Below are 24191 nucleotides of genomic sequence, written 5' to 3' on the forward strand. Positions count from 1 at the left end.
ACTCCCTATGCTAATAGGTCACTTGCACACAGATTAGAGCAATTCATTCTGGGACATATTTTCCTGCTATCATCTACAGGGTGACATGCACTGCTGCACACACACACAGCTGTGAACGTCGTTCATCAACTTGTTTTATTGTGGCATTTTCAAATTATTTTGACAGTTTAACATCTGATCTAAAATGCGCTAGCGGCAGAAAGTCACTCTGTGTAGATAAATCGACCCTAACATGCTGTCCAGTGGTGATTTTACAGCAGAGATCCCGACATTGTTCACTACCGGGTGTTGATTACCGTATTTTTCGGACTATAAATCACGTTTGTTTTCATAGTTTGGGTGGGTGGGGCGACTTATATGTGAATTTTTTCACAAATTTTCAAAATTCCCCAAAAAAATTAATTTGAAACCGCGATAAACGAACCGCGATGTCGCAAGGGATTAGTGTAATTTGAATGTCAAGTGACGTCAGCGGCGCGGCGCGGCGCGGCGCGGCGGTTGTTTACATAAATGACAAAGATTCGATCACGGGATGACGAAGATGACGAAGGGCCCCACGTACCACGCATCATTAGCGGCTTTGTTTGTAAGTGACACGGAGGACGAAGAGTTTGAAGGATTTAATGATTTGGAGTGACACAGAAGGTTTGAAAAACTATTATGGCTTTTACGCACGCCCGGTCCTACTCTACGGAGCTCTCTTTCACCTCCGTGGATGGAAGTCAGGGGCTGGCGCTCGGCCGGGTGGCTATCCGGGGATGGTGGATGGGGCTCGGACATGGCTTTTACGCACCCCCGGTCCTACTCTACGGAGCTCTCTTTCACCTCCGTGGATGGAAGTCGGGGGCCGGCGCTCGGCCGGGTGGCTGTCCGGGGACGGTGGATGGGGCTCGGACATGGCTTTTACGCACGCCCGGTCCTATTCTATGGAGCTCTCTTCCACCTCCGTGGCTGGAAGTGCCACCTCCGGGGATGGAAGTCCACGCCGCCACACGCCTGGAAGTCAACGCCGGTGCTTGGGGCCGTGTGGCGGTGAACTATTTATGTTATAGTTATTTGATATATTTTATTTCGTGGAGCAACCTGTGTATGTTTTTATCGTTACAGTTCAGTAGTTGTTGGCTCGTTGAACTCTTGTTTTGTTAAATAAAGAGGCGTTTACCAAACCCACGTCTTTCCTTGTACTTTGTTAACGCTACAATATAGTTATATACTAGATCTGTGGAATAACGACGAGGCTGACGTCAGGGCGCACGCGCGGCGTTGTTGACAAAGGACGAGGAATTTGATCGATGGATTTAATGATTTGGAGTGACGCAGATGGTTTGATAATATTATTGCTTATATAATAGTTATTTGATATATAATTTATATCTCGTTATATGGGCCTGTGGAATATTTTGAAGTGCAAGCGCCGTCAGCAGCGCGCACCCGGTCGGCATTGTTGACATAAAGGACGATCGATGGATTTAATGATTTGGAGTGACACAGATGGTTTGTTAATATTATTGTTTATATAATAGTTATTTGATATATCATTTATATATCGTTATATGGGCCTGTGGAATATTTTGAAGTGCAACCGCCGTCAGCAGCGCGCACTCGGCCGGCATTGTTGACATAAAGGACGATCGATGGATTTAATGAATTGGAGTAACACAGATGGTTTTATAAACGTGTTATTTATGTAATAGTTATTTCAATAACTCTGAATGTTACGTCAGGCCTGTTCTCAGCTCTTCGTTTGTGTTTTTGTCACGTTAGCATACCTATTGTTTAGTCTATTGTTGCTCGTTTATGTCTGTTCTCTGTGTTGGATTTTGTCGAATAAATTTCCCTCAAAATGCGACTTATACTCCGGAGCGACTTATATACGTATGTTTTTTTTCACGTTATTGTGCATTTTATGGCTAATGCGGCCTATATTCCGGAGCGACTTTTAGTCCGAAAAATACGGTACATGCTATGTCAGTCTGCTTAAAAATTGGATGATTAAAAACTATTTTGAAAGCAGATTGGTGGAGTATAAACTTTAAATTATTATCAGAAGAAGCCGTTGCACGACTCCATCACACTTCAATAGCAAATAATTTTCTATTAGAGGTGCAGCTATCAACTGTTTTTGTATTCGCGTAACCTAGCGATTATTTACATCGATCAATCAAAGAAACTTGGAGCAGAAGCAAAGAGTCACGGAGCAGAAGCAAAGAATCACGGAGCAGAAGCAAAGAATCACGGAGCAGAAGCAAAATGTCAGGGAGCAGAAGCAAAATGTCAGGGAGCGCAATCCAATAATTTACACCATTTCACAATTTGTTTTTGCAATCTTGCATTTTTTATTTGAATTAATTTTTTGTTTGTTTTTTGCGTTTGGTATTTTGCATTGATATTTTTTGCTTGTGACTTGATATTTCTTGCTTGCGTTTTAAAAAGTTTTTTTTCAACTTACTGACAAAATAAACACCATATATTTGCTATTATTCACTTCTTCAAAGAGCAGCGATTGAGTTTTGCCTCAAAAGGTTAACTTCCAGTTACCGTTGAACTTGTCCGCCAGTAAGCTAGCTTGCTAAAGAATTCAAAACATAAGCAGCATTTAGTTTAGTTCTCCCCAGTGATTGTGTGTCTGGTCACATATCTCTCCACCAAATAAAGTGGTGCTGCACAACAGCGGTCCACAACCTTTTTACTAACGAGTGTATAAGTGTATTAGACATCACAAAAATTCAGATAAATCCATAGAAACGCCGCACCGGACTACAAGCTGCAGGGTTCAAAGCTTGTGCAAAAAGTAGCAGCTTATAGTCGAGAAAATATGGTAAGCATTAATCACAACATCAAACTGCTGAATAATTCCAGGAGTCAATGACCATGCTTGATCTGCAGTATATGGAAAATACAGAAAAGTGTATATATACTCGGTTGGTCATGTAAACTTAACTCCTGGAATTGGGCAACTAAATCAAAGTGTTGTTTTAAAAAAGGCTGGTAGAGGCTTTTTGAATTCAACAAGCACCAGCAGTCAGGAATTTGGATTAACCAGACATCTGAATCTACGCAAGTCTTAATAATCTAGCTCCACTGTGACAGTACCCTTCTGTACACCTTCTGTGCAGAGGTTTTAACATCTGCTTGTCAAAGCTGTAGATGAAGAGACTTCATTTAATGTCTGATGTCACTCAAACGTATGTATAGTTTGTGATCGTGGCATTTGTACAGGAAAAATGTGTTTTCTGTCTGGGGTACATATCGTTTTCACTAACACAAAATAGATTTAAGGTGAAAGTACAAACATACATTACCCAAATCCATACCCATGCTTCCTGTAACTTGACCCCAGAGACTGCTGGGATAGGTGACCTTGCCTTGCCCCTGACAACACCACTCAAAAGAGATTGCAAATGAGGAGGGGTACAAGACACTGTGTGGGGAGCAGCAACGGGGATGTGGCTGGGTGGCGAAGGGGGTGGGGTACCACAAAGAGGGTTAAGTGTGTGTGCCTGAAGGTCTGTAAAAGAGGTGTTTTTGTCTATCCATTTTTGGTACCTCTCATTCTCACTCACGTCGCGGGTGAATTGGAGTCTATGCCAGGTGACTTTGGGAGAGATGTGGGTAGCTTCTTTTTTCATTTGTTTCAGTACAGAAATCTCTGTCTATGTCTACATCCCACTTTGTTTAAAGTGTCCTTGAGATGTGGCGTTGCACCCTGTATCTGTATTTTTCAATATTCCTATTTAATGCTCATGTAGAATAACGGTACAAATAGCCAGACTCATAAATGTTTTTGTCTGTTAATGTCACTGTCTGTTAATCAAAGGTATGACGAGTACTGAAATACTGTACTGATGTAGAAGTACAATTACATTGGCTCAAGTACAAGTAAATGTCCAAAAAGATTGAAAGATTTAAAGTACAAACTAATTCATGTATTCAGAGTAAACAGAGTAAACCCCATTTTTGGTGGGGTTTTCTGTGTTCTGGGGGAAAAAAGAGAATGGTGAACTTCGGTGTTCTTTAAAGGAACATATAATACAAAAATAGAAAGGATCATGTCCACCTCCGACTTCACTATGAGATGTAACGTGTGTTTTTAATTAGCAATCAAGCCAACCAATCAAGCACAATGAACTAACCCGTTCATGGATGCTGCTGACAGCAAATTCATTTGAAAAAACAGCCGGTAGTGGATAACAGAACCTCATGGAAACGTATATTTATTTTTCACAGTTTGGAACAATCCCATGGTGACTGGGAGACAGCGCCGCAGCTGTGGGGACAGGGTAGTTACTTGCTGATCCCAGAGTTTGAAAGAGCGAGGTGCAAAGCACTTGCAGGCCTTTAAAAAGAAAAGCATTTGCATTGTTACTTCATTCCCTCAATAAGATAAAGAATTACATTAGTGTGCAAATTCATGTGTATACTGCATGCAGTGGATATTATTATTTTATATAATTTTGTTGTATACCGACTGTACAATGACAATAAATGCATTCCATTCCATTCTATTTAGATTATTATTATAATTATAATTATATATAATATTATATATATATATATTATATATATAATAATTATAATTATAATTATAATAATAGTTATTATTTTATTATTATTATTATTATTATTATTTTCCAGGTGAATTTTGTTTTTATTTCAATTTAGTTTACATAATGTGTAAAAAAGAAGAAAGAAAGAACAAAATTACTAAATTGCAATCTGTCAAAAGTTTTATAAAAACCCAATTCCATTTTTGATTGAATGCCAAGCAGTTTAAGCCCAAAAGTTTGAAGGTTTTTAGCATCCTTAATTAGCAATCAAACATGATTTCAGGATGAGGTTGTGTTGATATCAATGGCAATCGCTTGTGACAGCTGTATAAACTGGCCCCAATTACCATCTTGAAGACGGGTCAACACAGTCGCCATGCCAATACGTGATGCCGGAAAGAACTTTGAAATAAAAAAAAGCCTACCAAGCCACATTTTCTTTGGTAAGCTAAGGTTTATTCTGAAGTTGGACTTCTCAACGCCTGTTACCGTCATGCATCACATGAACAAGTGATTCTAGCTGGACTATTATCCAGACACTGCACACCAAATACCCAGGTACTCGAGGAAGGGAAAATTGCTCGAGTATTGCACCAGAGCACATCTTGCGTTGTAAATTGAAATAACATGCAAGTTGTATTTACAAACTAGCTGCTACGCTTGGGAATTTAAATAGTAACAAAGCGCAAAAGATTTGTGGTAATTTCATTGCAGATTTTAACACAAAATGGGACTCAAAAAAACTAGAATAAAATCCGATATAGCTAATTTGATGGATAACATACTCACAAATACAATTGGGTATGATACTGTTAGCAGACTGTTCATAACTGATATAATTGATCAACTCCATGACTTAATTGAGGGAAAAACAAAAGAAGAATTGTGCATTAGAAATTACATGAACGAGAACACAAAGATCCCTCACTGCCTTTAAGAAGGACTTAAGAATATCAAAATTGGGATGAATTTTATGTAAATGAAGAACCTAATATTACTTACGATGTATTTCTGTCAATTGTAATTTCATTGTGCGACAAACGTTGCGCATTAAAAAATTGTCAGGATAGTCAAGTTCTCGAAAAATCCAAGGATCACAAAAGAGATAGAGGATGCATGTAAAAAGAAAAATATGTAATATAAAAAAATTATAAAGTTGAGGACAAAAGCTTCTGAAATAAAATATAAAACATAAAAATACATTAATGAGTATTATAAGATCAACTAAAAAGTCATATCGCACATTACTGGACCAGAATAAAAATAACACATGAGAAATCTGGAGAACATTAAAAAGTATAATTAAAAATGGCATGAAAAAAAATGGAATATCTAAGACACTTCATAAATTATAAGGATGTTGTTATAAATCTGGAGAATATTAAGTCGTATGATTAAAAATGGCATGAGAAAAGGGTACTTTATAAATGATAAGGATATTGTTATTGAACAAAATTAAACATATAGCAAATGAGCTTAATAATTTTTTGTCCACTGGTTATAATTTAGTAAATAAATCTGTGCCAGAAAATAAATACAAGATGACTAAATACATTAAAGGAAATCCATCCACTATATTTATTATTCTGTAATTTCTAATGGAATTCTAGATGTTCTGAAAACTTTTAAAAATAAAAATCCACAATTTTTTTGATTTTCATATCATATTAGTAAAGGGTGTTACAGAACCTATAGAACAGCCATTTACATACACCTGTAACCTGTCTTTTTCAGAGCAGTATTGTGCCCTCATCTATAAATGGATTAAGATATCAATTTACTAATTATAGATTAAGATCCCTACTGCCACAATTCTCAAAAATTCTAGAAAAAAATATTTATTCACAGACTACAGATATTCATTGAGAAACATAATCTTTTAAGTGATGATCAGCTTGGTTTTAGAAAGAAAAGAACAATCTCAATGGAAATGATGGAATCTGTGGAATGGATATCCACTTCAATAGATGGGAAAGAATATGCAGTTGGTGTTTTCGTAGTGCTAAAAAAAAGCTTTTGACTCTCTTGATCATAGTAACACTACTAACAAAAAGTACAAAATTAAGAGATAAGAGGAGTGGCACAGAAATGGATGCAGAATTATTTGGATGACTGATAACAATAAATTCACTTTAAAGCTGATTGAATCAAATTTACCAAAACCAGGTGAAATTCAGTACTTTCTGCTTCTGCTTTTATTTAATATTTCTTTAAATGTAAAAATTGATAGGATGGTTGTAAGCATTTACAAAGTCAAGAGAAGAAACACAGGCACACATGTTCTGAAATAACTAACATAGCACTTCACCAGGTTCTTGTGGTTTATTTTCCTGTCACCTCATCTGTCTTCATTTTCCAGAGCAGCTAGACAAGACTAAAAAGGTTGACTGGGGTGGCATTCTTTAAATGTGTGTGTACGGCACATGACTGCATGTGTTGTAAATGTTACTGTGTTTCTCAATAATGTTCCAAAACTTAATATTGTATTAGAAATCCTAACACTGCCAAGTATTGGTGATACTCATTATTTTCCAGGACACCACTCACTAGTATCTGCATGCTGCTTCAGTAGATTCTCTGGTTCAGCAGCCCATTTTCCTGGGGCGTCTTGTAATGGCTATAACACTGCTCTCGTGATGTAATGCAGCTCTCGCCGTTTCGGTTTACGGGTGTTCAAGGAAGATGAGCACTTTGGATAAAACTTTTATCGCAACATGGTCAGAGGTGGTGGACAATTTATGACATGGAGGTCATGCAAAAAATGTGCAAGCAGCAAGAGTCTGGCTCGTGGATGGAAAAATGTGGCACTTCACTGAGGGAGGATGAAAAGACCACAAAAAGTGAGGGAGAGAATGTAGAGTAGGTGTGTTTGCGAACCATCTGGACTCTGTCGCTGATAAGATACACTTTGTCAGCAAACATCTCATCTCTCAGCCTCTCCACTCAATTTTTCTCTCCTCTGTCAGAAGAGTAAGAAGGCCCTAATTCTTTGTGTACAAACCACAGTAAAATAAAAATTTGAATAGATGCCACTGGTCAAGAGCAAGATGTAATGTATTAGGGGTGAAAAGGGAATTAAAATGACATCAATGTGGAATACTGTTTGAAATGCATGCAAAAACCCCTGTGAACAGGTTAAGTGATACATGGATGGATTCATAAATATTTTACTTTAACGGTGATGGTTCCACAGAGCTTTTCTGGTGCATGACTCGTTGTTATATCATGATTATAATAATATACATCTTAAATTACAGACATATTGAAATATCTAACCTGTATTGCTTCTCTGTAGGTTGAAGGAAACAAATCTGTCAGAAGACATTACATTGAATGAAATTGATGAAACAATACACAACTGGGAAAATTGTAACTATAGTTGTTTACAAATTATATACCTACAGTTGTAATGATAACAATACCTTAAACCCATTTTGCTTGAAATTTTGTATATGAATGTAATTTTGTAAAATATTTTGAAAAGGTCCACAACTTCATTTTAAAGTCAAACGTAATATGCAGCAGACGTAGAGAACCAGTTTTGAGACCACACAATGCTTCCTGAAAAGTGCCTTCACCATTACACTGCTTTGCTTATCTACACGAAATGTGTATGTGTATGTGTGATACTGCCCCAGAGTATCATTTAAATTGTGTTCCAGCATTCTGTAATGAAGGTGTGACGACACCATTGGTATTTCTAATGAGGCAGCCTGGTGTGTGGCTGTCCATCTTAAACAGGCATTGAATGGGAGCTGCTCACATTCTGTTACCCCATTTCGTCCGTGTACAATTTCTATTTAATAGTCAAGCACTAACAGTGCCACAATACTCAATCATGCCTGAAATGCCTGTAAAACAACTTATTGACAAGCTGGCCTTCAGTTCTAACAATATGAATGGATGATGATTCTGACAAATTGTCCACTTTGCAGACTAAGAGTCAGAAATGTTTTGATCACATTTTGATTCATCATTAACAAGTCAATCTTCCTTTTGAATTAGTGAGGAGAAAGGATAGCGCTTCACTTTCACCTGAAGAGCTTTTTCCGTGAACACACTATATTCTTCACAGATGCACATTTACTATAGGACTTTAGAGAAGAGAGTTGCTGTGAAATACTGCGCAATGGTGGGCAAAGCATCCAAAGCAACGGTCCACACACACATAACGCTAGTAAAAAAATTGACAAAAAATAAATTAACATGATAATATTCATATATAAAGTCTCTCTCTCTCTCTCTCTCTCTCTCTCTCTCTCTCTCTCTCTCTCTCTCTCTCTCTCTCTCTCTCTCTCTATCTATCTATCTATCTATCTATGTTGAATAGGAACAATGCTTATACTCTGCCATGTGTGCTGGTCTTCATGCTTGAATAGCTAAGAATATATTTTTAACTACAAAACAATATTATTTAATCAAGAAATAAACAAACACATTTAGGCGCAATACTTAACATTTGCTTTTCCACCTTTTATCATTTTCAAGGTTTTAAACACATACATACACACACCAATACCCTGTACATTTCTCAGCGTCTCCACACAAACACACTCATCTCCTAGCAACAAGAAAGTATGAGATTAGGTATGTTCGTGTGTGTGTGTGTGTGTGTGTGTGTGTGTGTGTGTGTGTGTGTGTGTGTGTGTGTGTGTGTGTGTGCGCGTGTGTGTGCGTGCGTGTGTGCGTATGTGTGTGTGCGTGCGTGCATGCGTGCGTGTGTGTGAGTGTGTGTGTGTGTGCATGTGCATGTATTGGGGGATGGGTCAAGACAAAGCCTGAAGTGTAAGAGATAAGAAGAAATGCAAAAATGATAAATACGAGGTAGTCAAGTTTCTGTAAATCTCGGTGATTCTTTCCAAACACGCCATCCGACACTGAGTAACAATTACAGCCTGCAAACCAGGGTGAGAAACATAACACTGGTAACAAAAGTGCATGTACAGTGGTGTGGGGTTTCACGTATTAATGAATCAGTGTGTCCGTGCAGCTAACGCATGAGCGCTTGTGAACGTCTACACACCCGTGCAACAGCGTACGTGCATGTGAGTGTGCATGCAGCGGCGGTGGGATCCAGCAGGTCATATAATGGTTGGCTGGTCACATTCTCTGCCCCAGCAGTCAGTCTTTCACAGAACCTGTCCCCTTAATCTGCAAATACATCTAGTATAATCTGCAAATGCCTACAGGGGGTTCCTAAAATGGCAATGGGTTTGCATTGTAGTCTCACTTAAAAATATGGAAATCCACATTTTTCGCTAGTAATAAGTTTTAATCAAAGTATTAACTTAATTGGAGGCAATAAAAATAAATAATTTGATGACAGCAGTTTCTGCTGAATGTCAAAAGTCAAATGTTTGTTCTAATTTGTGAATCATTTAACTAAATGAATGCAATAAACCTGCTATTCTAAAGTAATAGTGTACACATGCATCATAAAATTCTGCACTAATTTTCACAGGAAGTATGTTAAATTTAGTAACGTAAAATTAATGGAGCACAGTAAACAAAAAATAATTAATCACAGTAATTCCATGATAAGTGTTTCTCTTTTATTACAAGAAAGACAACTAAAAATGCTGTAGTTGTCAAGCATCTCATCTTTAAATAGATATAATTCCTGCACTCTGCTTCCATCACACTGTGACAACAATAGAGTATCTTAATTATGGTCCCAAAACATTCATAATGTGTGGGCAACTGGGTTCAATGACATTTATGTATGTGCTGTTGTATTCAAAATGTAGCAAATAACTTTTTTCAATTTGTTATTTATTTATAATTGTATCTGGCAGTGGAATGCAGCCACTTTCTGTGCTTGACTGGTTCCATTGTCTCTCCCAGTGGTCGGTCTGAATATCCTAATCCACTAAAACATTCCAGACAAGACAAAAAAAGGACTAAATATAAATCAGCTTGACAGACATTAGCAACTTATCTTGTAACTGTAATTATTCACATTCACAATATGTTTTGGTGATATTATCACTGTGTTGTCTGTTGTTTTGTACTACTCCAACTTATAACGCACAATTCTAAACCTTTTTTTTTATTATTATTCCCTCCCACTAAAACGGTACACAACTATTTTGATTCCAATAGAGAGAGCTGTTAAAAACAGAGCTTCCAATTCAGATTTCAGCTTTTGCTCCTAAATTTTATATAAATAGGATATATAATTTAAATGCTTATTTATTTTTCTAATGACATCTTATCATTTTTAATAGGCCCCTTGGAATCTTAATCGGTTGCATATGTTCATGTCCCAAGCGCTGTCTCTGCCTTCCTCTCTTTACGATCTGTCTATGTGCCTTCTCTTAAAAGCATGTTTCCTTTCACAGTGACAGTTTAATTCCTTTAATCCATCACATACTTCCTCCCTTGACTTTGTTATTCACCTACACATTTTTGGGGAGCATCTCAAAATGTATGTTTCTCATTGAAAAGGTAAGTGTTGGGGGTGGAGAGGGAGAACTTCGCATACACCCGCACACGGCAATGGAATGCAAATCTGTGTCTGGAAGTCATTAAGCAAACAAAAAAGCCCGTCTTCTCACTCTCTCACTCTCTCACTGTGTATGATCAGCAGTGCACAGTCCACCCTTACCCTCACCTCACCACATAGTACATCAGTGCGACTTTCAAAACTGACAATGCTAAAACAAGCACCGAGGGCAGATCTGCTGGAGAATTTCCCCAAATCTTTACTCAGTTAAATACAGTTTCCACACAGTTACCATGGTGATAGACAGCAAAGCATCTATATACAACTAAAGTGATTTCCATTTTTAGTTCATGCCTATAGTTCATTTGGATAAAGAGTTATTGTTTTTTCACTATAAATACAAATACATTTTTAGTTCATTCCTGTATTTTGTTTGGATGAATTGTTATCAGTTTTTCACCACAAATACAAATAGGAAAACAGGAGCACCACATAATGCCTAGCGTAGTGTGCATCTAATGTCAGTAGTTCAAAGTCAGTACAAACACTGCGGTAAGTGTTGTACAGGGACCAATACCAGACTGTCATGTATTGACATCAGAAAAGGTTCTGTACCATATTTTTTAGTACTACTAGTTTTAAAATAAAAAAAGTTAAAGCTTTCCTATTTTGTCTTAAAGTTTGGTAAAGATTAGGCTGACAGTCAGTCGATATGGCCGCCTGTCTGCCGACAAGTGGATAGTGCCTTAAGTGGGAGGCTTCTGCAAGTGAGAGGGAGGACAAAGATGGCTGCTCAATTCTCAAGCTCCTGCAGACACTCCACTTCTCGCAGAGAAACAAGGCACACAAAGTGTCATATGGAATTATTTTGCCTCCATGGCTGACAGCCAGGACAAGCCCAAAGATATGGCCAACCAAGCCTGTCTTCAAGGTTTGTTATAAAACTATTCTGGCTAGGATGTGGGAACTCATCCAACATGGCTGAACACCTCGCTCACCTGCATCCTAAATTATATCACCAAATTATAGAATTACAAGTTGGGACACATCTCAAACACGTCCCTTCAAATATATAGTTGAGTGTGAATTATTTTGTGATAACCAATCTTGTTCCTAACTAACAAGGAATTTGACATTTTGTAGTGGATTAAAACATAGCACACAACCTCTTAGTAATGTTACACAGAGTCATTAGCAATTAAATGAATAAATCTGCTTGACATCCATCCTAAATGTTTCTAGTTTTTAAGTGTATTCAGTGAAAATGCGCAAAACGACCGAGCAACTTATCCCCGTTGCCAATGGTGATGATTTTGCGAATACTGGGAGGAGTGGAAACCATGAGAGCGTCTCTCTGCCACAAGACTGTCGGCTGCCTTTCAGCCTCATTTTTTAATTTTACTATATTTTTTATTATTATTTTTGTGTCGTTAATTAGCAGTTTGTAATAGCGATATAAACTAGTTAAGACAAATCAAGACAGCCACCACGCCACCACATGCTGCCAGTAAAAACTTCTCAATAAGAGCAATCCAAGGCATCTGTGTGTTCTTGGTACACTGAGGTTTATTTTGAAATGTACATACCTCTCCACTGCATTACCTGTCAACTGTGCACAAACACGGATGTTTTTTGCTGTTTTTCATCAAGAATAGCATTAATGTTCACTTATTTTATTAATTTAAGGACTATTTCAATTTTTATGTCCCCTCAAACGTACACTTAATCGTCTGATGCTATTTTTGTGCAATATATGTATGGTGTATTTGGTCAAAACATGCAACGTTGTATCCGGTCTTGTCATCATTCATTCCCAAAACGTGTTCCCATAAACAAAATGTGCATTATACTTTTTTCAAAAAGCTTCAAAATCCACCCCTTCCAAGAGTAAAACTTGAAAAAATGTTAAAATAAAACAATATTATATAAATAAAATAATAAATAAATAAAATAAAACTCGATTTGTAGCTTTCTCATTCAGGTTAATTTTCATCAGGTTTATTTTTTTTAGATAGATGGAAACCCACCCAATAATGGACGCAATTAAATGGTGTCAAATCCAAGATCACCAGTCACTCGATGTTTGACATAATACATACATCGTCGATGAATCTGAATTCACACATCACAAATTTACACGCGCGTGTGTGTGTGCGTGCGTGCGTGCGTGTGTGTGTGCGTGTGTGCGTGCGTGCGTGAGAGAGAGAGCGAGCGAGAGAGCACGCGTGCGTGTGTGTGTGTGCGCGCGCGTGGGTGCGCGTGCGTGCTCGCGTTATATAAACTATTAATTACAGTACAAACTCTATCCACAGCGGTAGTCACATTAAATGCCGCTAAAAAGGGATGATTATGTCTGTGTATGTTCTTCTGTGGATTTTAGCTTGTATTTTTTTTATATTTTTATTCTATTTATTTTTTATTTTATGCACTGATCGGTTGGCACTTTTTAAATTTCGTTGTACATGTGTGACAATGACAATAAAGATCTATTCTATTCTATTCTAGATCTATTCTATTCTATTCTATTCTATTCTATTCACATGCATAGGATATTGAATGCATTTTGGTCACTTCATCAAGTATGTAAGTATTGTCGAGAATTATCCCCAGTTTGTCCTCATTGGTTGCTATCGTAATTTGGTTAATATTGCCTATCTCCATTATATCCTGCTGCTCACATGAAATAATCACAAAATCAAAAGCATACCCTAAAGCTTGCGTTGATTTTACGTGTCTCAAATGCATTCATTGTATGCACCCTAAAAGCTTTACTGAAAGTGAATAGACTGGCCTCAAATGCATCTGTTATGACTTATTTATGTGGTTCTAATTAAATGAGAATTTAGCTCAATATAAACTGACGTACTCTGAGGTTATTTGACAATAAAGGCAACTGCAAGTCTTGCTGCCCGTTTGACTGATTTGTCAAGTCACTAACTTGTTGCTCGAGTCAGCCAGTTTCGAAAACCATGATCACAGCCAAAAATATAAGAAAAGGGGGTTAAAGTGAAGAAATATGAGCTATAAGGAAAGACTAAAAGAAACATAACAAATAAGTACGATACGGGGGAAAAGATTATTATATCTAAGAAAATTAAATGCACAAAGCTATTCTGGGACGGGGGAAAGCATTTCTCAGCCTCCTTTTTGACACTTGATCGCCAAATGAAGACATGATTGCAAATGAAGCCGAGTCTGCTACTGTTTTAAAAGGCACGCACGCGCACGCCCATGCACACCGGAACTACAAAATTGTTTCTCTTTGTGAGTTTAAATTTGGTGAATCGACACAATGAGACGCAATTTACGAGACTGACCGTCCCCTGGGCACGCGGCAAAACAAGCTCGTCTCGCACGCCGTTACAATGCACGGATTTGAAGAACGTGATTTACCTTGTCTGTGTGAATACTCCAGTTTCGGCTGGTTGAAAGGGTTCGAGCTCCCCACAACACATAGGATCCTTTCAGGAACACATGACCACGAGTCGTCCCGCTTACGAATGGGAAAAACACACCTCTGTCTTTTCTTTTTCTGATTGTCCTTTCTGTCAAGACAGAAACGGAAGAAAATCCTACCTCGATTATTGTTCACGTCTCTCCTTGTTTCTGTCTTTCGGTCAGCCCAGGTCTATCCTCTCACTTCTTGCCAGAGATGGTGATTGAAAAATCACTGAAGAAGACTAAAAATTTTGCAATCTGTGCCGTTCCTGTCTTCGCGGCTTTTTCTTCTGTTTTAAATTTGCCCAAAAAAATTACGTGCCCTTCTTTCATTCTTTACTTGCTACAACCTTTGGTGGAGACTATGAGCGTGTGTGTCTTCGCGCTTGCTTCTACCAGTACAGCTGTGTGTGCGCGCGCTTGCTGCGCTCCCTCGCTTGCTCCCTTGTTGCCTTGGTAAATATGTGGAGTCCTCCTGCTCGACGAACTAGGCAGGGGGTGGAGCCACGAGGACAGAAGGGAGCTGAAGGAGTGCGGGGATTGGCTGCTGCATGTCTGCGTCGGAATCTGCTTTTTGCATTTTAGAGGCAAAAGATGGGTCAAGTATCCCCCTTTTTTTTCTTTACTTTCTCTCGCTCAGTCTCACACAAACACTCGTACCGCATACGAACGATTCGTGACTTTTTCTCTGCATTTGCATTTTTGTGCGCGTGGTATCCACAACTGTGCGCCTGTGCATATTAACTAGTAACTACACTACACAACAACATAGCGTATGCACCCCAGATTTTTGTAAGTGTAAGGGGTAGTGCACGGTGAGTGTGCCCACACTCCTAAGTAGTTAAAGGTTTTGGAAGCAGCTGTATAAACCAAAAGCTAAAAGGAGTATTAAATTTGGGTCCTGAAAATTAGCGAACGACTAAATGTCTTATATACTAGGATTGGTACGAGCATTGTCTTTGTCAAATTAAAATTCGGACTGATGACACATTTCACATGTTGGCAATGGGAGTGGGGGGTGCGGGGGATTTGAGAACGAATGCTGCAATAGAACCACTATTTTTGACTGTGTAGAAAATTAAATCAGTGAAACTAAACATTTGAAACAAATCATTCATGAGCGCATTGAGGGCCTGTTTGTGTGACTTTTTATCATTTGAATCCAATTACAAATGAAAAAAAAAAAAAGATTCATGTGAAAAGTGCCCTTTTTCCCTTTTCCATTCTGAACTAAAAAAAAAGTGGTTGTCAGAGGTCAAATTTGCAATTTGGTACAGATTTTAGAGAGAAACAAAGCATACAAAAACAATTTGCATTAGTAGGCCATATTAAATGAAGCAATTGGCTGTATCTGGCCCCGGGAATTGCGGTTGACACTTATGGTCTATGTTTTTTCTAAGAATAGCTTGAATATAATACATGCTCAATGAGGCTGAGTTGACAGAAAATAGCCTTTTTTACAGATATGTCAAGTGACTGATCACAGAGAAAATGTGCATAAAAATGAATCCACTTTAACGATGCAAAATCTGGATTAGTTGTCTTGAAATACTGATGAGAGTGACCCTCTAACAGTGAGATTGACAGGCAATACAAATGCTTGAATTGCAATGCTTAAGGCAGCCTATACTGTAGAATTGTGCAAAATTCCCAGCCTCTAAATGCCAATTGTAATGGCAACATCAACAGGGCCAATTATTTATACCATAGCCAGCAATTGTAGATTAGAAATATGCAGGTAGATATGCATGGTCAAATTTGTGTAAGGGTTTTCAGGGTACTCCGACTTCCTCTAAATTCCAAAAACCTCTAAGTATATTTCACAAAAGATTCTAAACTCTCTATAAATGTAAGCATGATTTTGTTCTTGTCTCTAAGTGCTCTGTGACTGACTGGTGATCAGTCCAGTGTTGCCCCACATTTCAAAGTCAGCTGGGATCAGCTCCAAGCACACCCACGACACCAGTGACAACACACGCTAAACTTTAGCAGCTAAAGGAAAATAATGGATTGTTGAATTAATTGTTTTTCCACATTCAACATTGGTTTGGGTTTACAGAAAGGACTAAAATGCAGATTGAGTTAAAACAATGAATAACAACTTCAAATCCAATTTTCATCAATTCATTTGTATATCATCAATTGATTTTAATACAGTGTAATCATTGTTACCAACATATTTCGGCCCTAACCCCAAACACATGCAAAAAAGGCATGGATTTATACTTAGTGACCAATATTTTTCAAAGAAAAGGTGGGTGGGGTAGGGGGGTGAAACTTTCCCACACTAAATGTGAGAAAGTAAGAAAGAGATTTAGCCCTGGAATTACTTATTTTACATTCTGTGCTCTCTGATTGTGTGAGTGGTGTGGACTCACTGGACAGCCTACGTCTTCTTTTCTTTATCTCCATCACAATCATTCCAGCAGTGAGGTTTTTCTCACACCATTGTATTTGCTGGTACCCCCATACTAACTCACATAATATAGACCTTCACAGGGTGTGTGCATGATCGATGGAGAGAGAGAGGAGCTTTGTGCGACTGTGTTTCATGTCGAGTTATTTCTGCCAGTTAAACATCCCATGTTTGACCCCCCGCTGAGTGTTCGTGTGTGTGTGTGTGTGTGTGTGTGTGTGTGTGTGTGTGTGTGTGTGTGCGTGTGTGTGTGTGTGTGTGTGCGTGCATGCGTGCGTGTGTGTGTGTGTGCGTGCATGCGTGCGTGTGTGTGTGTGAGAAAGTGAGAGTGAGAGAGAAAGAGTGCAAGAAATAATCTCCAAGCCCTTTAATGTCCATACTAGGCAAGTTCACAATTTTAGAGACAGAAAACAATGGAGAGGTGGAAATGAAAGCGGGAAACCAGGAAAAAATGAGAAACACAAGAGAAAGACAGAGAGTCAAAACTGAGGCTGGTTTAAACAAGCCAATGTGATGAATTGTGAGAAAAGCAATGAGGCAAGAATTCACAAAAAGAGGATAGAAAATTAAAGAGCTCTTTCAATTTTCAAATCACTCTTTTAGCAAGTGGAGAATTGCGTTGATGGTGAGATAATTCAACATAACTTCTCACCACCACCAAACCACCCCACCCGGCCCACAATGTGTGTGTGTGTGTGTGTGTGTGTGTATGTGTGTGTGTGCGCGTGTGTGTGTGTGTGTATGTATGTATGTGTGTGTGTGGGTGGGTGGTGTCCATTTGTATGTCTGCAAGTGCACTATGAATTTGTGCATTTCGACCACCTGGCTAGACTACAAAATAACAGTAATCATTGAGACCACTGCTCCCTGTTACTCAGTTAGAAAGAATCCAAAAGTGTGTGTGTGTGTGTGTGTGTGTGTGTGTGTGTGTGTGTGTGTGTGTCTGTGTGTTCGTGGGTGTGTGTGTGCATGTGTGCGTGCGTGTGGCTGTGTGTGTGTGTGTGTGTCAGTGCATGTGGGTGGGTGTGTCTGAGTGTGTGCATGTGTGTGTGTATCTGCGTGCATGTGTGTGTCTGCATGTGTGTGTGTCTGCGTGCATGCGTGCGTGTGTGTGTGTGTGTGTATGCATCTACCCTATCAACCTTTGTGAAGCCCAGTCTAATAACAGTGATTGCAAACTTCATTGGGGGTGGACTAAACCATTTACGATTAATGATGGCAACCTGCCAGTTTGTCCACCTGGTATTTAACTGCAACATGCGATCACACCGTGTGTAGATACTTGGGATTTTTTGCTCATCCTGAATTTACCAATAGACAAATACAGTGTTGTACCTGAATGCGTTCAATGTACCAAAGTTCATGAACTTGTTCATATTTTGGACAAATGTGAACTGAACGTAGCGCATTGCTTCCTGAACTTTTTTGTGAAAACGCTCATTCTGGGTCCAATGAATGGGTTTGAAGGGTAGTTTATTTTCATTCAAGGGTGCCAGATTTTCTCTTATTAGACTTGAAAATGAAACATCGCTAAACAAACTGCAGACAAGGCATCATCAAAATGTGACCAAAGCGCAATTGACAGACGCTTAAGTCGATGTAGGTAATCATGTCGCGTGACGTGCAGCCCCACTCGCCCCTTGTAGTCAAACTGCAACGACGCTATGAGAATATTGAAGAATTTTATGAGACGTAGTGCTCTCAATGGCGTTGAACCCTGAATTACTCTTAATGAGATTGTTTTGTTGTTGTTGTTTTTGTAATTTTTGGGGCTTTTGCACTCTTTTATGTCCCAATTCCTATAATGTTTTCTCTTTTTTTGCGCAAACTGGTCAAGAAATAATACATTCACAAAAATAAAACGTTAGTGAAAGCAAATATAATGTTACTTTAAATGTTTTGCACATTGAATATTTCATTCGAACATCCTGAGTTTCCTACCTCCTACCTACAGCAGATTGTGTTTGCACATTCTGGACCACAGTCATGTTTTAATTTAATTTCATTAAACAAAAAGATCATTCCAAAAATGTTCTCTTGTATTTGAGATTGGAGGGTGATAGCAGCACCTCAATACTAATGTGAATAGAATGGCTGAAAACAATGAGAAATGCCGATATGCTTGCAGAGATCTTTTTTTGATTGTGAAGGAAGAAAAGAACTCTGAATTTTTCATTTTTGGAACAACAAACTTAGTTAAAAAATTCAATTATGAACTATGAACCGAACAAGTTCATTCTAAAGTTTGTGAACTGAACTTTGAAGTAATTCGTGTAGAAAATGAACTGGACAAATATGCTCCATAGAAAACATCCATCCATCCATCCATTTTCTGAACCGCTTAGTCCCCACGGGGGTCGCGGGAGTGCCGGAGCCTATCCCAGCCGTCATCGGGCAGTAGGCGGGGGACACCCTGAACTGGTTGCCAGCCAATCGCAGGGCACACAGAGACAAACAACGATTTGCACTCGCACTCACACCTAGGGACAATTTGGAGTCTTCAATCGGCCCACCAAGCATGTTTTTGGGATGTGGGAGGAAACCGGAGTGCCCGGAGAAAACCCACGCGGGCCCGGGGAGAACATGCAAACTCCACACAGGGAGGGCCGGAGGTGGAATCGAACCCGCACCCTCCTAACTGTGAGGCGTACGTGCTACCCAGTGCCCCACCGAGCCGCCCCATAGAAAACAATGAGGGTCAAATCAAATTATTTATTTGTGGGAGATGAATAAGGTGCTGTTGGTCGTTTTTTCATCTATCACCACAGAAAACAATGTGACTTTATCAGTGACTGTAAAGCTTACAAATCAACAAAGAGGTATCCATCAACACAATGTTTCCTTTCTATCATAATCATTATTAATTTGTAGGGCCTTGTTTTCATACCAGACGCAAGTCTAGCGCACGGCGCGATGCAAATAGAGATGGGGTGGTCCCAGACAGAGTTTGGGCAACTCTGTAGACCTGCGCCATGTGGGCATCAACACTGACTCCAATTTTGTCCAATCAATCAAGCGGCTTCATTCCATCCCTTTAAATATGCCACACCTGATTTGCATATAGAAATTCTAGACATAGCGGAAAGTGTAAGACACCTCAATTTCAGCAAGGTGGAGACTGATTTGTTCAACCAGAAGGACAAAGCACGCAAAATACATTTTTATGGAACTGCAGTTAAGTGGGCCGTTGGACACAGCGTTACAACTCAACTTCATGTCTATGGCCCCAGTAAAAAATAATAATAAAATTAAACTAAATTAAAACACACTCATAGTTGATAATGATGATGATAATAACAAAAATATGTTCCTGGGAATAATAAACTTTATTCAGATGATAAAGATGCATTCAATGAATTGAATTTCTAAAAATTCAGAGGGACTGTCCCATGCTTATATCATATTTTTGAATTTCCTTAAAATTTACCACTCCAAATTGCCCTTGGTAGGTATGATTGCAAGTGTGAATGGGTGTTTGTCTACGTGCCCTGTGCAGGTTGTACCTTGCTGAAAATAAGTCAGCTGGAATAGGCTGGAGTACGCCCGCAACCGTCGGCGGGAGGGAGGGATGGAGGGATGGATGCAGTACCGGCGCGCCCAATACACGCACTACGCAGTTACCGTCATCATTCTGTCACAAGTTGTAACTTGTCTAGACTAGTAGCGCTGTATGGCTTGCAGCAGCGTGTCGTCGTAGAGTAGACTCGTAGCCGCAAAGATGTCGCGGCATTTTAAATCAGGTAGTGAAAAAAGAAAGCGGCGTCTTCATAACAATGAGCAAAGACAACAGCAGTCAGGTAAGCAAGGCAACGTAACCCCTCTCTTTTTATGGTTAGGATACACATTGCCATTAATTAATTTTACATATTGACTTCTTGACATATTAATTGATATAAAAAACGTTTGAGACCAGGTTATTAAAAGGGATTTATTAGGGGGCAGTCTATTAACTGAGGAAATACGGTAAATTTAAGTGCAGCCAATTTGTTGCCTCTATTTACCTATCTACCAACGTGTTATGTTTTTACACTTGTGGAGATGCTGTGGAGCAACTGTTTAAATAAAACGGAGTAATTGTTAATGTTTTTAATATTAAACTTGATATGAGTAAGTAAAATTTTGTCTCTCTGGTCTCTCTTGGGGGGGTAGCTTGACATATTTTTGTGTAGGGGCCCCTGGAGGTCTGAACCTGGATGGATGGATGGATGGATGGATGGATGGATGGATGGATGGATGGATGGATGGATGGACGGATGGACGGACGAACGGATGGATGGACGGATGGATTTTTTATGAATTTTCATATTGTTTGCTGATTTAATCTCATCTAATTTAATCTTAACAATAATCGTAACAATACGGGTGCCATCGTTTTTTTTGTAATGTGTTTTTGTGTTGCGCAATGTGGAAGTGAATCAAAACAAGTCATGCATCAAATGTGTACACACCCTTGTTCAAAGTATTTTGTGCTTAACAAAAAACGGAAACAGAAATAATTATTTCAAAACTTTTTACACCATGTGACCAAAACCAGTACAACTCAAGCGGGAATAAAGATTTTTTTTAAGAGCACCTTATAAACAACAAAGATAGCATGGCTTCAAATGTGTGCATGCTTTCAAATAACTGGGAATGAGGCTGTGTTCAATATTAAGCAATCACATTTAATTGGGCTTAATCAGAAGCACTTAGAATTGCGTCAGGTGTCTACTGACTCATTTAACATGAACCACATTATTTCCAGTTAATCTTTATGTTCCCCCTTTAGAACATTTTTTTAATTGAGTTGTAGAGGTTTTAGGAAACATTACTGGCGAAAATAGTCTTGAATTGGTTTATCTTGGTCTCTCTGTCTTATTTCTACAAAAAAAACTGGCATTTGAACAGGAGTGTGAATTGTGCATTCGTGTGTGATTACACAAACAACACAAATCATTGTGCTGTGACCCGATTAGTGGGGGGGGGGTGAAATTATAGTAATGATAAAAATGATCATCCATTCAGTTATCGGTATGGATTCCGAAGTTTTTATGCATGTGCAATCATATTTATAAATAATATTCATATTTATTTATTTATTTATGTACGTATTTACTTATTTACTTATTTATTTATTTACTTATTTATTAAATTCATTCACCGCACACGTTCGCAAAACTCAGAATCCGTCACATGCATTAATATAAAATCCAGCAAAATCATTTTACACCAACTGTGCTCCAACTAAAGATTAGTTTACAATACATCGGCAACATCTCTGATTTGCTCTTCGTTTACGGTAGGTTTTTTTTGACTTGGTGATTTTTAGTGAAGCCCAACTACAATGCCCCAAAAATGCCCTGCACCTTCTCATGGGCTCACCACCTGTGGAAGGAGCCAAAGGGGTCGAGTGCAAAGTGAGCTGGGCGGCAGCCAAAGGTGGGGACATTGGCGGTCCAATCCCCGGCTGCAGAAGCTGGCTCCTGGGACATGGAATGTCACCTCTCTGGCTGGAAAGGAGCCCGAGCTGGTGTGCGAGGCAGATATTTTCTGACTAGTCATAGTCATAGTTACCTCCACACACAGTTTGGGTTCTGGTACAAGCCCTCTTGAGAGCGGCTGGACTCTCTTCCACTCTGGAGTTGCCCACAGTGAGAGGCGTCGAGCAGGTGTGGGCATACTTATTGCCCCCCGGCTGGGCGCCTGCACATTGAGGTTCACCCTGGTGAACGAGAGGGTAGCCTCCCTCCGCCAATGGGTGGGGGGGACGGGTCCTGACTGTTGTTTGTGTCTATGCACCAAACGGCCGCTCAGAGTACCCACCCTTTTTGGAGTCCTTGGATGAAGTGCTGGAGAGCGCTCCTTCTGGGGACTCCATCGTTTTGCTGGGCGACTTCAATGCTCACGTGGGCAATGACAGTGAGACCTGGAAGGGCGTGATTGGAAGGAACGGCACCCCCGATCAGAACCCGAGCGGTGTACTATTATTGGACGTCTGAGCTCGACATGGGTTGTCCATAATGAACACCATGTTCAAGCATAAGGGTGTCCATGTGTGCACTTGGCACCAGGACACCCTAGGCCGCAGTACGATGATCGACTGTAGTCGTGTCATCGGATTTGCGGCCGCATGTTTTGGACACTCGGGCGAAGAGAGGGGCGGAGCTGTCAACTGATCACTACCTGGTGGTGGGTTGGCTCCGATGGTGGGGGAAGATGCTGGTCCGACCTGGCAGACCCAAACGTACTGTGAGGGTCTGCTGGGAACGTCTGGCAGAATCCCCTGTCAGGAAGAGCTTCAACTCCCACCTCCGGCAGAGCTTTCCCCACGTCCCGGAGGAGGCGGGGGAAATTGAGTCTGAGTGGACCATGTTCCGTGCCTCCATTGTTGAGGCAGCCGACCGGAGCTGTGGCCATGCGGTGGTCTGTACCTGTCGTGGCAGCAACCCGCGAACACGTTGGTGGACACCAGCGGTAAGGGATGCCGTCAAGCTGAAGAAGGAGTCCTATCGGGCCATTTTGGCCTGTGGGACTTCGGAGGCAGCCGACAGGTACCGGATGGGCAAGCGGAACGCGGCTTCGGCGGTTGCTGAGGCAAAAACCTGGGCGTGGGAAGAGTTTGGCGAAGCCATGGAGAATGACAGATGGCTTCGAGGAAATTCTGGTCTACCATCCGGCGGCTCAGGAGGGGGAAGCATTGCACCATCAACACTGTTTACAGTGGAGATGGCGTTCCACCAACACGTCTTCTATTGTGGAAGCAGAGCCTGGAGACTCTGAGGTGGACTCTCCAATCTCTGGGGTCGAAGTCACTGAGGTTGTTAAAAAACGGAGGCAAGGCGCCCAGAGTTTTTAAAGGCCCTGGATGTTGTGGGGCTGTCCTGACTGACATGCCTCTACAAAAGTGCGTGGACATCGGGGACGGTGTTTCTGGATTGGCAGGCTGGGATGGTGGTTCCCCTCTTTAAGAAGGGGGACCGGAGGTTGTATTCCTACTACAGAGGAATCACACTCCTCAGCCTCTTCGGTAAGGTTCATTCAGATTGCTTGAGAGGAGGGTCCGTCGGGCGTTCGAATCTCGGATTCAGGAGGAGCAGTGTGGTTTTTGTCCTGGTCGTGGAACAGTGGACCAGCTCTATACCCTCGGCAGGATCCTCGAGGGTGCATGGGAGTTCGCTCAACCAGTCCACATGTGTTTTGCGGACTTGGAGAAAGCCTTCAACCGCATCCCTTGGGAAGTTCTGTGGAGGGTGCTTCGGGAGTACGTGTTGCCGAACCAACTGATAAGGGTGGTTCGGTCCCTATATCATCGATGCCAGAGTTTGGTCCGCATTTCCGGCAGTAAGTCGGATTCGTTCCCAGTGAG

The 24191-nt window shown here is 40.1% G+C and overlaps 1 protein-coding gene across 17 annotated transcripts in view; it reads right to left on the reverse strand.

Annotated features, from left to right (window-relative positions):
• The window catches only part of tenm3 (teneurin transmembrane protein 3), a 408252-nt gene that overhangs the window by 293510 nt on the left and 90551 nt on the right, over nt 1-24191 (reverse strand). For 2 of the 17 annotated variants that reach the window (XM_037254040.1, XM_037254033.1), the window contains exon 1: nt 14569-14901. The exons of 13 other annotated variants lie outside the window; for them this stretch is intronic. The gene's annotated coding sequence lies outside the window, so the exon portion shown is untranslated. Of the gene's footprint in view, nt 1-14385; nt 14902-24191 lie in introns of those variants that run through there. 2 more of the 17 variants (XM_037254016.1, XM_037254024.1) reach the window with 2 other exon arrangements.

Source organism: Syngnathus acus, chromosome 1 (genome assembly GCF_901709675.1).
Source record: "Syngnathus acus chromosome 1, fSynAcu1.2, whole genome shotgun sequence".
NCBI lineage: Eukaryota > Metazoa > Chordata > Actinopteri > Syngnathiformes > Syngnathidae > Syngnathus > Syngnathus acus.